Source organism: Psammomys obesus, unplaced genomic scaffold (assembly GCF_907164565.1).
Source record: "Psammomys obesus unplaced genomic scaffold, mPsaObe1.curated_primary_1811, whole genome shotgun sequence".
Classification (NCBI taxonomy): Eukaryota; Metazoa; Chordata; class Mammalia; order Rodentia; family Muridae; genus Psammomys; species Psammomys obesus.
Genome location: NW_026587216.1, coordinates 27,075,248 through 27,091,216, shown reverse-complemented (window position 1 = coordinate 27,091,216; position 15,969 = coordinate 27,075,248). Strand labels below are relative to the sequence as shown.

The following is a 15,969-nucleotide window of genomic DNA, read 5'->3' as shown; positions in this document are numbered from 1 at the left end:
GGAAAAGGGAAGGGAAGAGAAGGAGAGGGGACAGGAGGGCAAGAGAGGGGAGGGGAGGACAGGAGAGGGAAGGGAAGGGAAAGGGAAAAGGAAAATGGAAAAGAAAGAAAAGGAAATATCCTCCAAGAAGAAAAACAATGGGTATTATTTGTCACCTTGGAAGATTGTAGCAAGATGACAAATTTGGAGGGCAGAGCTGTCCTGGAGGCTGGATTCGGTTGAACTGGCAAGCAGCTGGCAGGCATTGCTCAAGTGCCCTCCATCAACTAATATTTCTGCTAACTACCATTTTACAATCAAATAAGATATTAGAATGTATTCAGTTCATTGCTGATTGAGGAAGCTTACTTTAAAAAAAAATAAACATCCCTAAATGACACTACTTAGAAGGTCTAAGTGGGAAACAGCAACCACAGATGGACCAGAAAATAGTTTGTTAAAAACCTATCTAAACAGCCAGGTCAGGATGTCTCACTGTACACAGGTCAGAAAGGCAGTCGCTGGATCCAAAAGACATCTGCCATCAAAATGGATTTGTGGAAAAAAAAAAAACCAGCAAAGCTATTAAGATTATTTTGCTAAGTTTTTGAGAGACAGGGCAGTACCCCAGGCTAGCCCTGAGCTTCGGCTCTCCTTACTGCATCAGCCTCCGGGTTATGGAGGTCCAGGTGCATGCCACTCTTCCTGCCTCTGATTCATTCTTCCGTATTTCTATTTTTACTTCTATAACTTAAAATTCTGAAATGCCACCTTGAGCTAGGACGACATGGAATTCCTTGAAAGTCACTGAAAATCCTGGACACACTCCTGACTCATTTCCTCCTACTCAACATCCATACCTGGGGACAAATCCATAGACATGTTCAAGTCCCTGCTGCCTGCAAGGCCAGGAATAACAAACACCGGTGTTAAGCGTTTCTCATTTCTGCCAGTGTTGTAACCACCAAACAGATAGGATGTCTAATCATCTACACTGTCACCAGAAAATTATCAGAATGGCTTCGCTCTACTTTATTCTCTACACCTGAATAAATGTTGACCTTGTCGCTGCTGTTAAGGTCATGGACGAGACCACGACTGCAATTCAACACCTTCTCTCACCTTTCACAGTGAGAGAAATTACAAATATAAATCACAGTGCTCGCTGTGCAGAACCAGCCACTATTACCATACGACTGTGGGTGCTTCCATCCCCAGTGAGAGTGGAGAACAGAGACGAGCCTCAGATAAGCAGCACTCCTCCAGAAGCATGGTTTTCATAGACAAAATTGGGTTTTTTGACAAACCCCTTGATAATCGCCCCGTCTACAGCCTCTACTGTCAATCAAAAGCAGGAAGCACTTCTTTAAGGTATGGGCGGTCGTGTATGCACAGGAAGGTAAAATTAATGTTTACAACTCCGAGCAAGCCACACCCACATAGAACTTAACACTGTAGTGAGGCCAAAGCGGGACATGAGCCACCATCCCCAAACAATTCTGCTGTGGGAGAGGCTGTCTTGCACACACAGACCCGGAAGGGGTACTGTGGCCTTGCTGTTTACACCTGGACGCATGGCATGGACGAGTGAAGAAGAGCACGTGTGTCCAGCAAGCCCACGAACTTGCTCAGGGGATGGAGAATCCATCAGGGAACAGTCACCGGAAAAACCTCAGCTACTCTATAAACTTGAGCTGAAACTTTTAAAATCCAGGGACTTAATAAGGAACGTTTGCTCTCACTTCGCAGCAAGCACATGAAGTCCAACAGAATCACACAGGCACACATATGCTCAGGCACATACATGCACACGCATGTACCCACACACAGCACATGTGCACACGAATGCGCTTGCACATACACACTCGTGCACTCACTCAAGTACACACACAACACACATATGCACACGCACACACCTTTGCCTTTGCCAAGCTCCCCCTCCCTAGCCAGGGTTTTCTCGGAGCCTCACAGCCTTCTTGAAACTGGACTGGATTTCCACGCCATCATTGATCTGTCACCTATCGACTTCTGCCTCTAAGTTTGCTCCCCGCCTCCAGCTTCTCACTGCTCTTTGCATGTAGCTCCTGGTGTTCCCACTGGGCCGGGACTTAACCTTCTCAGCTGCCTCATGCGACCATCACTAATCTCAAGAAAGACCTGATGCAGACAGTGAGCTATAAATGCGAGTTAGGTCCAGGCTCCGAATCTGGGCTTGCACCTAAAACCCCAGACTCATCCTGAGGTCCTTAGACGCCTACTGAACCCAGCATGGGACACAGTAATGGAAGGGCACCTCTGTGGATGCTTAGTGACACAGCTACAGAAGACAAGAGACAAAGCAATCCACACTCCGAGGCACTATTGCAGCAGCGATACCAGCTCTCATTCTGATTACATTCAAGTTCCTGGAAGACTGCCAACACACTCCATTGTATCAGGGCCCCAGATTTAAAGAAAATGTTCCTTCCCTCGTTCCTTCTACTCACCAGTACAGACAGGGATAAGGGCCCTTTATTCTCAGTTATTTTGAGAAGTGATTTTTCCCCCCTTTTAAAAGATTCAATTACTTTGACACAGACCTGACAGCAAAAGACCAGCTGCCACAGCAGTCGGGGAACAGTCTGTCACTTGCTAAGGCAACCAGGGAGCATCTCGGGTCATGAAGAAGAGGGGCAAAGAAGGCCTTAAATAGATTCCTTGCTTCTCCTGCTAGCAGCAGCCACTGGTTCACATCAAGAACCGTCCTGTGCCTTTTCCTCTTACTGGGCTGCCTTGTCCAGCCTGATAGGAAGGTCTGTGCCTAGTCTTATTGTAACTTGTTAGGCCGTGTTCGGTTGATATCCCTGGGAGGCCTGCTCTTTTCTGGAGAGACACAGAGAGGTGGAACTTAGAGGGGAGAGGGGAAGAAAAGACTGGGAGGAGAGGAGGGAGGTGAAACTGAGGTGAGGATGTCATATATGAAAGAAGAACAAATGACTACAGTAATTTCAAAAAGAGTTGTCTCATAGAAATCTGAAAATTGTTTAGGGTGTAACTTGTCCCCTCAAAGATAACGTGCAAGAATCCATTTGCCCTTAATTAGTATCTGGGGCCTAGAAAAAGGCTAGCCCATGTGCTGTGACTTCAAAGCGTCAATGTGGCCACCTGTGAGTATGCACAATCCGTGGCCGAGGACAGGCCCCAAAGACAGCTGTCAGGAAGGCTGAGAAATGTTAGCCCATTTTTCAATTGTTTTTCCGCTCTCAAAGTACCTCGACTTTTATTAGTGAGCTAGGAAAAAGGAAGAAGGAAACAAATCGACAGTTTTATAAAAAGGTAAGAACGAGCTCTCCAATAATTCAAACAGCAACTGCACAAAGCTCATCAAAAGACTAGTGAAAAATATGAGAGAGAGAGAATGCAAACAGTAAAATGTGAAGCTAACCGGTACCCAGCAGAGTGGACTAGCGACTCTTACAGGTACCTGGTGCAGCCCTGTGCAGTCAACCTCTTAACGTACTGACGCACATGGGTGCAGGTACGTCCCTTGAGGTTTTGAGACCGCCTCGTGTCTTCCAGCCTGACTTTCAGCTGGAGAGCTGAAGACAGCTTTGCGGTCCCAAGTATCCACATTCACCTGACGCTCCCGCTTGAGTCACGCAAGGCATGCTGGGCACGCACGCCACCACCTGAGCTCCAGCCCAAAGACAGCGTTCATCATTACGCTCTGTACGTAGAGAGACACAGGCGACAGCCGTAGCAGGGAGACCAAGTAAACAGAGGGAGGGAGAGTGGCTGTTAATATCAATAGTTATGAAAAGCTTTATACCTTGGGAAAGTACTTGTCCCTAAAGTGTGAGCGAAAATAAAGAATACAAAGTACTTTGACAGTGTGGTTATGTTTTCCAGAAACATAAACTTAAATTTAAAATGTATATTTTTTTAAAAAATCAATATAAATAAATAAAGTTTAAAAAACAAGTTCACAAAAGCCAGGCGTGATTGTGCACACCCTTAACCCCAGCACTCAAGGAGGTAGAGGCAGGCAGATCTCTGTGAGTTCGAGGCCAGCCTCGTCTACAAAGTGAGTCCAAGCCAGCCAAACCTACACAGGGAAACCCTGACTTGAAAGAATAAAAAAAGTTCATAGAGGTAATAAACAAGTTTGGAAAGAGTGAAAGATACAGATGAATATTAAAATCTACTATATATATGATACGTATACTATATATGTATATATATATGCAAAGATCAGGAGCTCAATAGCATTTACAAGGGCATCAAAAATATAAAAATGTGAGGTATATTGGAACAATATTATATGTGTTACATATACTATATGTATACACACAGACACACACATTGAGTGGTGACAAGATGGTTCAGTAAGGAAAACTGCATTCTACCCAAGCCCGATGACCTGAGTTCAATCCCTGGAACCTACACCAAAACGCCAGGTGCAGCAGCATGCTTTTGTAACCCCAGCGCTCTAGAGTGAGGTGAGAAACAGAGACACAGGCCTGGAGACTTGTGACCTGGTCTGAATTACATAGCAAGGCAGAAACCAGAGAGACCCTGCTCCAAACCAAAGTGGAAGGAGAGAAACAACTTCTGACATTTGCCCTTTGACCTCCATGTATCTACAGGCACACACACACATCATATACATATATATATATATATATATATATATATATATATATATATATATACACAATAATAAATAAATAAATGATTTTAAAGTTTAGAAATATGTAAATATAGACACATATATTCTGTAGAGATAAAACAATGCGCAACACTTTTTGTTGAAAATGCAAAAACTGTTAAAAGAATTTAAAGAAGACTCAAGAAAGTGGAAAAGATGTATACTTTATTCATGGCTTGGGATGGTCGATGTTGGTAAGCCTTCAGTTTCCCAGAATTGGTATATAAATGCAATGTGATTCCAGACAAAATCCCAACAGTGTTTTTGCAGAATCTGACAAACTCATTCTAAATTTTGTATAAAATACAAAGGACAGGAGACCGCCAGTAATTCAGGTGGAAAATCTAGACACTTCAAGACTTTTACATATCACTCTTGGGCCCACATAAAGACATATAAAGCTAGGAGATGGAAAATAAAAAGTAAAGACAGACCAAAATAACTGTGTATACAACTGGCTTTTGACCAAGACACAAACATAATTCCCTGGAAAGGGAACAGTATTTGTAAGAAACAAAGTTGAAACCAGTAGATCGGCACAATTCAAACCAAGACAAATCATAGAGTGAAACATTTAAAGCCTGGGATAGTCGAAGCTTAGGAGAAGATAACTGGGGAACGTATAATTGAGCAGAGACTTTACAAAGAAGACTTGTGGGTGACAATCACGAACACGGAAACGTTCGGGATCTTCGGAAAACACACACGTATTATTTACTTTTTCGTTGCAGCGATAAAACACTGTCAGGCAACCATAAGGAAGCGCTTATGCTCCCAGAGAAAGCCTGTCTTAGGGGAGGCATGGCATGGCAGCAGTGGGGCAGAGCAAAAAGCTGAGAGCTCGCACCTTCAACCACAAGAACGAAGCAGAGAGATGGAGGGGAGGGGAGGTGGGCTACCTCCAAAGCCCAGTGATGTGCTTCCTCCAGAAGCCCCACCTCCTAAACCTCCCCAAATAGCGCCTCCACTCTGCCACCACGTGTCCCTGCATGAGCCTAGAGGGAACATTTCTCATTCAAACACTACGACACATTAAAACCACAATTAAATACTATGAAAATAAAGTTAAATAGCAAACACCTGTTCAGATGGTAAAATCCCAAGATAGTAAAGTAACTAGAACTCTTACATGCTGCTGGTAGGAACATAAAATGGAGCAGTTGCTCTAACACTCTGGTGGAGTCCTGGTGAACTAAATACATACCTCATGGACGATACTCCTTGGGTTTGTTGTTTTTTTTTTTTTTTTTTCACACAAGAAATAAAAGCACATATGCATACTAGAAACAGCCAAAGTGTCCATCTCAAAGAGAAGAGGAAATTTACATACGTTTCTTACACCACCATGCTGGTTATCATCACGGAGGAATGGTTAGTGACATACACTAAAACCTGGATACATTTCAAGGTAAGTGAAAGAAAGACATTTTAAAAGCACGTCTTACGTGATTTAATGTAGGAAATTCTAGGTAACTCAAGCTGGTCCCTAGTAATAAAGGCATATCTGTGGCTAACTGGGGACCGTGTTAAAAGATGCACAAGGAGGCTTTTCATAATACCAGATATGCTCACAGACAATTTCCATGCGTATGAGGCTGTCAAATCCTTTCAAACTGCATGTTTAATGATATCCATAATTATTTTAAGTCAATTTTTAAAACTTTTTTCTCCCTTATTTCAGTTGACTTACGTGTAGTGTTTTGCCAGTATGTAGGTCTATGTACCAAGTGGGTACAGTGCCTAATGAGAGCAGAAAAGGGCATCGGGTTCCCTGGAACTAGAGATGGAAAAGATCAGTTTCTGTCTGGGAATGCCGCTCAGTTGCTAAGAGGGCTTGCCTAGCATACACGAAGCCCTGGATCCCGTCCAGAGCACCACATAAACTGGGCATGATGATATGCGCCTGTAATCCCAGCACTCAGGAAGTAGGGGCTGGAAGAGCAGAAGTTCAAGGCCAGCTCGGGCGCCAAGTCTTAGGGAAGTTAAGGAGCATTTAGCAAGTGGTACAGTTTTAGGACCGGGGCAAAGCCTGTCCTTGTTCCAATTAGGATCGAGTGTCTTCAAACCACAAAACAGTGGTGAAAACTTAATAAGTAGCACCCAGGTGTCTATGGCTGAAGAAAGTATAAGAACTGGGGCTTTCTAAATGTTTTTGGAAGAAATCATAAGAGCATCCTCAATGAAAAGGAAGCTCGTTCAGATTTCCATCCATCTCCAGTGTTATCACTAACTGGCTGCCATGGGATGGCAGGAAAAGACGCATTATCTGAAAAACACATTCTAAGTATGTTGCGTGACATTTTCTCCAGTAATTACAGGGAACACTCGGCAAAGCACTCCAGCTGTTTAATTTGCCTCTTGGGAAGATTAAGCCACTGCCAGGAAACCCCTTCCAGGTAAACAGGCACAGAGTGACACAGCCGAAGCACCATCTCCATGGGAACACCTAGGCACAAGGGAGTGATGTCATGTGCAAATATTGCTACAGCCTGCTAGTAGTTAGTCAACGCCCACAGTTATGGAGAGGACAGCATTATAATCCTCAAAACTAATGTTGGACCTTTATTAGTGTAAGATCATAAGACTTCAAATGGTCTCCTCAGTTATCTTCAGAACAGCATATGTTTAACTATTCCAATTTAAAACATTTCCTTTGTAAACCCTTCCCATTGTTAGTCATGGAGTTTTCTTAAGCTAATACAGCTAATCTTTTAGCATTTCCTAGTGATATAGAAAAGATGGCAAATGACCAAACGAATACCTGGGATTTTATTTTAAAATAAAAAATAAGGGCAAAGAGATAACTCAATTGATAAAATGCATGCCTAGGATGTACAAAGCTCTGAGTTGCATCCCTAATTTCATTCCTGAACACATAGTAAGTTCACAGCCAGCCTGGGATACATGTCTCAAAAAAATGTGATTAAAATAATATGCAGTATTCCATGGTCAATGACCACTCAATCCAACGTTCAGGTGGCTCATAAGAACTAAGACTACTGTATCAGATGTCCATGTAGGTCTCTTTGGAAAACTAGTTCTGTGATTCCATAAAATTACTCAGTCTCACTGATTAATAGTGGATTATAAATTATCTGCTTCTGTTAGAAGCAAAGCTTAATTTCTGTGGCAAACAGAGGAACATACAAACAACACAAGAGTGCCTGGCAAGGCAATCCTTTTTTGTAAAAGAGGTATACCAGAACTCACACTGGGCTATCAGTACCTCTTAGCCAAAATAGCTCCCATCTTTTATTCCTGATGTTGGTGGTGAGCTTGGTCTCATCTCATTGGAGGAAAGTTGACTTTTCAATCTACTGTGATTGACTAATCAGCACAAAGGGAAAGGTTCAGGAAAGGTTCAGTTAGTCGGGCTAACTACTTTAGATTGAAAAAGTAAAGCCATTTCTCACACTTCCAACAGTTAACTGAGGCAAGAAAAAGCAGAGAAGGACCAGTATCAATATCAGCTGTAACAATTATTATTATTATTATTACAGTTTCTATCATCACCTTTAACTCCACAGTTACAGTCTGGGTCTGTAAATGATCTTAGAGTATTTTTAGAGCCACCAAAGAATGATGACAATAAACGATGGTATATACATATTTCATGGTCAAGTGTATGTCATCATTACCAAAGTTTATAAATGTAGAAATTTCATATCTGATTTTCCAATAACCAGAATTTTCATTTACTCACAACCCCCTGTTCTCCAATCATTAGTCTATCAGTCGTTATAAAATATAGCTATGCTTTGTATGGAGCTTTTTGCTCTGGTCATAACAAGCTGCCATTCTTGGACTGTGCTCTTGTTGCCATAGCAACTAGACTGGGATAATAGAGTAGTAGCCGGGTCTTTGATAATGGTAGTACAGCTATAGACTCTTTCTAGGAAAGGTCAGGAGACCTCTCCTGGGATTTCAGCTATTACTCTCCCTGTGCCCCTCTGCAAGTGACCCTAAAACGCTTTCACCCGGCCATAGTTCTCAAAATGTAAGTTTAATTAGTTCTTACTTTATAAAGAAACTGGCCTTTGAAATGATAAGAAATATATACCCAAGTCCCAAGATTAATAAGGCATGAAATGCAACCCACTGTCTTCCTAAGTCCAAGCATTCACACTTTACCATAGTCTCCTGAGTGATCTGAATAAATCCATGAATGAGATAATACCTTGAGCCCAACAAACATCGAATTCAAATCATAAAAAGCAATCAACCTACCATTAGCACCCTCCCAAGAGGAAGACAGCAATCTGTACAATGGGGAAATCATGCATAAGGAATGTCAACACCAAGCCATTGTCTTTTATACAGAAAATCCTGAATTATCACAGAAGCAGTTACAATATTCACTGCAAAATCATCTTAGGGATTTTTTTTTCAAAATTTGTAATATTACATTTTTCAGTTTACTTATTTGCTTTATCAAGCTCTTGGGGACATTTCCAGAATTGTCTCACCGAGAAAGCATTCATTCTGGGAACCAGTTAGAGAGAATAGAGCTGTCATGAAATATTTAACAGTTCAAAATGGGACGTTAACAGTTCTAAAAGTACCTAAGGAGCTAACATGAAAAATGTCAGCTGTGAACACCAGAATTTGCTCTTGGGAAGAAACACCAAGAATGGCCTAAATCCAGTGACATCACAGACCAAGGTAGCACCTCTATCCATCTCAATGTATTCTCTACACACAGATGGCCTCTGCTCTGTTAACTCCACAATCCAGACAATTCCCTTCAGCTTCCCTTTGGCAAATCTCATCGATGGCAAATATGGTGCCAAAGAATGGAGGGACACTGACTATGAGGATTAAAAATAATTCTAAGCAGGACATGAACACTGCGGAGGCGAAGGCAGGCAGGTCTCTGTGAGTTCGAGACCAGCCTGGTCACATACTGAGTTTCAAAGCAGCCAGAGCTACATAGTGAGACCATCTCAGAAAAAAATAAAAATACTAAACCTAAGTTGTACCTGGCAGGCTTCAGTACTTAAAAAGCAACATTTAACTCATGCCAGCACCAGCTCTTTGTAGCTGCCATGTGCTCACAGCTGAATGAAAGGGGTTTTCGTAATGTACCCATCAGAAAGAAATTCTGGAAATGACCGATTATTCAGCCTTCCCAGAAGAGTTGCCTTGGGACAGCAAAATGGCTCAGAGTATAAGAGGGAACAAGTCAGGAGCCTGACACAAAGGGCCTCTGAAAGGCACTGCCCTGCAGACTATCAATGCAGATGCTGAGACTTATGGGCAACCTTTGGGCAAAGTGCAGGGAATCTTATGAAAGAAGTGGAAAACAGTAAGATCTGGAGAGGACAGGAATTCCACAAGGAGAGCAACAGAACCAAAAAATCTGAGCACAGGGGTCTTTCCTGAAACTGATGCTCCAACCAAGGACCATGCATGGAGATAACCTAAGACCCCTGCACAGATGTAGCCCATGAAAGCTCAGTGTCCAAGTGGGTTCCATAATAATAGGAACAGGGACTGCCTTTGACATTAACTGATTGGCCTGCTCTTTAATTACCTCCCCCTGAGGAGGGAGCCGCCTTACCAGGGCACCAAGGAAGACAATGCAGCCACTCCTGATGAGACCTAATTGACTAGAATCAGAAGGAAGGAAAAGAAGACCTCCCCTATCAGTGGACTTGGGAGGGGCATGCATGCAGAGGGGAAGGAAGGGAGGGATTGGGATGGGAGGAAGGAGAGAACCACAGGGGGGATACAAAGTGAATAAAGTGTAATTAATAAAGAATTTTTAAAAAACTAATTGTCACTGTGCCCAACAACCCGAGTTTGAGAACCGAAATTCCCATGATGGAAGTCAAGAATTGACTCCACAAATTGTCTTCTGCTCTCCCCACGCACAATGGCACACCCAAGCACTCACACCCACACTTGTGCATAGACACACTAAATAAATTAAATGGAGAAATGGAGAAATAGAGAAATATAAATATTGAAATAGAAAAAGAGAAATAGAGGAAAAAGAAAGGGAGCCAACAGGATGGCTCAACAGGTAAAGACACTATGTCAAGCCTGATGACTTGAGGTCAGTTCCCTGGCCCCACACAGACGAAGAGAGACCCGACTCCCTCAGGCTGTCCTCGGACACACACGTGTGTGCACTGTAACACGTACATGTGCACACAAACAGCTAAACAAATGTAACAAAGATTTGTTTCTAGTACATGACCTTTTCATAAGCCATCAAGTTTTCACACAGACACATAAAACAGCAGGGAAGACATATATATAATCTAAAGGCATTTGGAGAAGAGTAAGTCCTTGTGTGCTGTTGGTAGGAATTGAAATTAATATGGCTGTTATGGAAAACAGTGCAGAGATTCCTCAGCAAATCCAAACAGAATAACTGTGTGACTCGGTAATCACAATACTGGCTATGTGTCCAAAGGATTTCAAATCCTATGGCAGGTGAGTTCTTATGCTCGTTGCAGCATCATTCATAAGAGACAAAGCTGTAGATTCAACCTAAGTGTCTATCAGTGGCTTAAAGAGGACAGAGTTACTTTGCCTCACAGCTTCAGAGATTCCAATCTATGATCAGTTGGTCCCATTGCTTTTGATGGTGTATAAGCAGAATATCATAGTGGGAGTGTGTCAGAAGCTGGGAAGCAGGAGGAGAGCGCCATGTAACAGTGGGAAGCAAGAGAATTGGAGAGTGAAGAGGAGGGAAGGGGAAAGCAGGAGTGGTCTCTAAAGGGCACAGATTCAATGAGCTAACTCCCTCCATTCAACTCCCAAGAGTTCCTCTCCCTTCCAACAATGCCACAGGCTGATGACCAACACAAGGCCTTTAGAAGGCACTGAAATACCAAACGGTTACACTTCTGACTGAGTTCCTTTCCAGCCACTGACCTTGGGAGAAACCATCAGCTTCACAGACAGCCTTCAGTACGCTCATGTGCTTCCACACCACCATAATTTACAAGGCTGCCTAGACTGCATGATAATATCAAGTCATGTCTGCAGGCCCTTAGCCTAAAACCTTAGAGCCAAATGTGTCCCAGAATTCAATGGTTCCCCATTCTACAAGTGTAGTGATATAATGAGCCATCCTGGTATATGCTTGGAAGACAAGAATGCTGAAAGAAAAGCAGACTGTGGTGGCCAAGTTCCTGAGATTTCAGAGAAAGACAAAGACTCTATCAGGAACTTGGCTTGGGGCCATTTGTGTGATATTTTGTCCAAGAATCTGACTTCATTTTGCCCATATCCTGAGAATTTCTTTCTTCCTCCACTCTAAATCTTGTTTTTGTCCACATGTATGTGTGTGTGTGTGTGTGTGTGTGTGTGTGTGTGAGAGAGAGAGAGAGAGAGAGAGAGAGGACATGTGGAAACCAGAGGACAGCTTTAGATGTTGTTCCTTGGCGTCTATCCACAGTGTGTGTGTGTGTGTGTGTGTGTGTGTGTGTTAGTATGGTGTATGCCTATGCCTCTGTCTGTGTGTGTCTCTATGTGTGTCTGTGTCTATCTGTGTATGTGTGTCTGAGTGTGTGTGTTGTGTGTGTGTGTGTGTATGTATACACGTGCACAGGTGTGTGCTTGTGGAGGACTGAAGTTCACGTTGAGCATCTTCCTTGTCATGCTTCATGTTATGTTTTGAGTCAGGGTTTCTCTGAAGCAAGGGCTCCCCGATCGGATACATCCACTCTTCCTCAGAGTTGCAGATGTTCCCAGCCATGATGGTGGGGAAGACAAAGCAGCGCAGTCATGGAGAAGAACAAGTACAGAGAGGCAACGACTGTGTGTTGGGCTTTCTCCTTTTCCCCTCTGGAATGGTGCTGGTCTCGTTCTGGTCAGATCTCTTCTGCTTAGATAACCCTCTTGGGTGGTTTTTACTTAACCTGCCATGCACTTCATAAGCTCATCGAGATGATGGGGAAAGAACTCAGAGCTGTAAGCCGTGCTGACTCAGGTCACGTGTGTGACCCAGCCTTGGCCCCCTCAGGCCCCAACCACATTTTGAAGGAGGTGCTATTGCCAACATCCCTGACAGTGCAGACTGTCAAATGCAACTGCCTTAAATTTAAATCCTTAACAAATAGCCCTGTGTCCTCCTCACCCCCCACCCTCTGTAGCTGAAGCGATCACGAGGCCGGAAAACACCGACTTAAAGTAATTCCATCTGGTAAGACACTAACATCCAATAGTTTTATTATTTTTTTGTTTGTTTTATTTAATATTGTTTTCATTCTTTCAAAAAATTCCTAAGAGATCCCTGGATATGGTCCCAGAACTGGTGAGGTGGAAGAGGGAGGACAGGGTACTCGGGGTTTTCCTTAGCTACACAGTGAGTTTGAGACCAGCTTTGGGTACATGAGTCCATAAGCCCCTGCTCCAACCCATCCTGCCCTCCAAATGAAAAAGGGGGTGGGGGAGAAAGTCCGCCAGAAGCACAGAGGGAAAAAAAAGCCACCGCTAATGAGCGTTACTGTTTATATTCGAGGCAGCGATGGGCCGAGCAGGAGTGAAGATCTCTCACAACATTTTCCCACACAGTTAGTTACCATAGAACTGAGTCTTTATGTGTTTCTTATTTCCTTTACCAACAAGCTTACGATTTAGAATCCCATACCCGCTGACAGACTTTATTTTAATGACTTCTCTGCTAAGGACTCATTTGCAAGCAACAAATAATCTCCACGGAGACACCTGATGAGTTTGATTTTTGTGCGCCTCTCCCAGCCTAGTTAACTCCAAGCCACAAAGAGATGAAAAAAAAAAAAACAAACAAACAAACAAAACTCAGTACCATTGTTCATAGTGCCCTGAGGGACCTCCAGGAGCAGGGAGTACTTGAACCCCAGGTCCACAGAGGCAAAACATCAGAGCACAGACCAAAACCTACTTTAGCCCTATGAAGCCAGGTTCTTGCTCTCTGCCTCCATCGCCCAGGTCTCTTGAAAGGCACACCTCTTAACACTGACCCACTAGATTGCTATTTCCCAAGCGCATATCAAAGCACACCAGCCTTTGAGGTGGCTGTGGGGTTAAAAGTTTCTGTGTCGGTGCGAATTTGAGAAAGGTAAATATCTTAGTCTTCCCTAGTAAAGTGATATCAGTGCAGCAACGGTGCTCTGGTTTAGGTAAGGGGTGTCCCCACAGTTCCTTGTATTGGAAGCCCAGTCCCCAGTGTGGTGATCTTGAGAAGCGTTGGGGGCTGGAGAGATGGCTCGGAGGTGAAGAGCTGCTCCTCCAGAGGTCCTGAGTTCATTCCCAGCAGCTACTGGGTGGCTCACAACCACCTACAATGGGATCCACATAGGCAAAGTACTCATGCATATAAAATACGTAAATAAATAAGTCTTTTAAAAAAAGAATTGTTAGGACAGTTAGGAGGTGGAAGTGGAAGGTTTTTAAGTCACGTGGGACACTGCCCTCTGAAGGGACCCACACAGCTCTTGTGGAACTTCAGTCTCCTTCCAGCATTCTGACTCACCACAAGCTCTCTTCCTCTCTCACACACACACTGCCACAGTGACTCCATACGCCATAAGGTGACAAGCCAACGAGGCCCTTGCCAGAGCCTGTATGGATTTTTAGCAACTAAAACTATCATTTAAATTGAAAATTTATCATCTCTAAATTACACAGCTTTGGGTATTTTAAGATATTGATTTTTAATAGACTTAATACAAAGCTTTGAATAAAACCTGGCTGTTGATGAAACCAGGATTTCATTAACTTTTGGGCCCAGGACTGTTTACAAGAATGAGCCTTGTTCTTCCGTTGCCTTCTCTGTCCCGTTTCCTGCCATTTTCTACTTCAAGATTAGTCTCCTTTCTAATGTTGGGGTGTTTTGTTCAAACGCACCCAACACCTTCTAACCCGAGGCTCTCAAACCAAGCTGCTGCCAATTGGGCTACCTCCTCCTTGAATCTTCCCTGGCCTCCGCTCTTCTAACAAAGTGTCCCCTTTGCTTGGCTTTCCTTCATAACCCTCATCCCCACTGAACACAGCTCCATGCGCCTAGTCTCATTTTGTGAGTTTTAATGCTTATAAGAGAAAATGGTATTGGCAAAATAAAAACAAACCCCACTTCCTAGGAAACTCCTCTACAATTCAGCCTTTTGACACGACTCTCCATCATGTCATACACCCGCTTATTATCTGTCAAGTGCACTAACCTAGGGGTTCCTGGAGCCGGGAACTCTGCCCCCCGTGTCGCCATAACCCCAGCAATTTAAACACCATCTGCAGATAGCAGGACTGACTTAGTAACTGCTAAGTCAATGAAGACCCACTGCTGCTGTCACCTCACGCTCTGGCCTCCCATGACGCTTGGTCTCTCACTGGGAATGCAGCTTCCCAGGCCCCGCCCTCAGACTGCTGTCGGAATCCCCAGGGATCTCAGTGTTTGCTGATGTCAGAGCTCCTGTCCCGAGACATCTTCGGGTTGCACCAGCCACAGATTTGTAAAATCCTGTTGCTTGTGAGCAATGCTCTTCAGCTACTCTGAACATCTAAGGGAGGAATGAGCAAATTTCTAGTTTCGTTAGTCCTAGGATTATCATATATAGCAGCACACCAGCACACTGATTTCCCTGACAATCGAAATAACACTTTAATTAGTACACAATGTCCCCCTGAGAATTAATCAGCTTACCAGCTACCCCAAAACCCTCGAGGGCTAGTTTACCATCTGCTCTAACTTAAAAAAAAAAAAATCAGTTACCCCAGAACAATTAAAGTCTAACAAAAGTCATGTTCCTCCAAAATAAGAAACATTCACAACACACGAATGCACACACACAAACATACACTGATATACAGACACAATCTTTCTCATCCCAAGACAATCATTTGGTTATACTGCCAATGATAATGCAAAAAAATTGATTAATGTTAATATAAAGAAACACTCAAGAGAATAACATTTTGTCGCTTTTACTTATTTTCATTTTCAATAACTGCAAGTTAGCAGTAGGTCAATCTTTTAGTCTTTTCTCACTGGAAGACACTAAATACATGTCATTAAGACTGTGTACAAACCACAATGACTTCTAGAGCATTCTACAACCTGACAGGAGTACAGGGCCAAGCGTGTCCAGTAAGTCCTGCTTTGCAGCCCCTTCTCCCCATTTGGTCACATGACCCTCTCTCCCTTCTGCTACGGACCAGGCTTTAACCCCCCAACAGGCGCGCTGCATGATGGAAAACCACTGTGTACTGTTTGGAGGATGGGAGGGCACTTTCCGGTGCAGGTGTTGGGATTTTTGCCTTGTAACGCAGCTACCGTGAACACTGTGAGCTGGCCAGGGAAGCTGAGTGCA

The 15,969-nt window shown here is 43.5% G+C and overlaps 1 protein-coding gene across 1 annotated transcript in view; it reads right to left on the bottom strand.

Annotated features, from left to right (window-relative positions):
* Slco5a1 (solute carrier organic anion transporter family member 5A1) overlaps positions 1 to 15,969 on the bottom strand; it is a 97,388-nt gene that overhangs the window by 63,888 nt on the left and 17,531 nt on the right. The gene's annotated exons all lie outside the window — the stretch shown is intronic.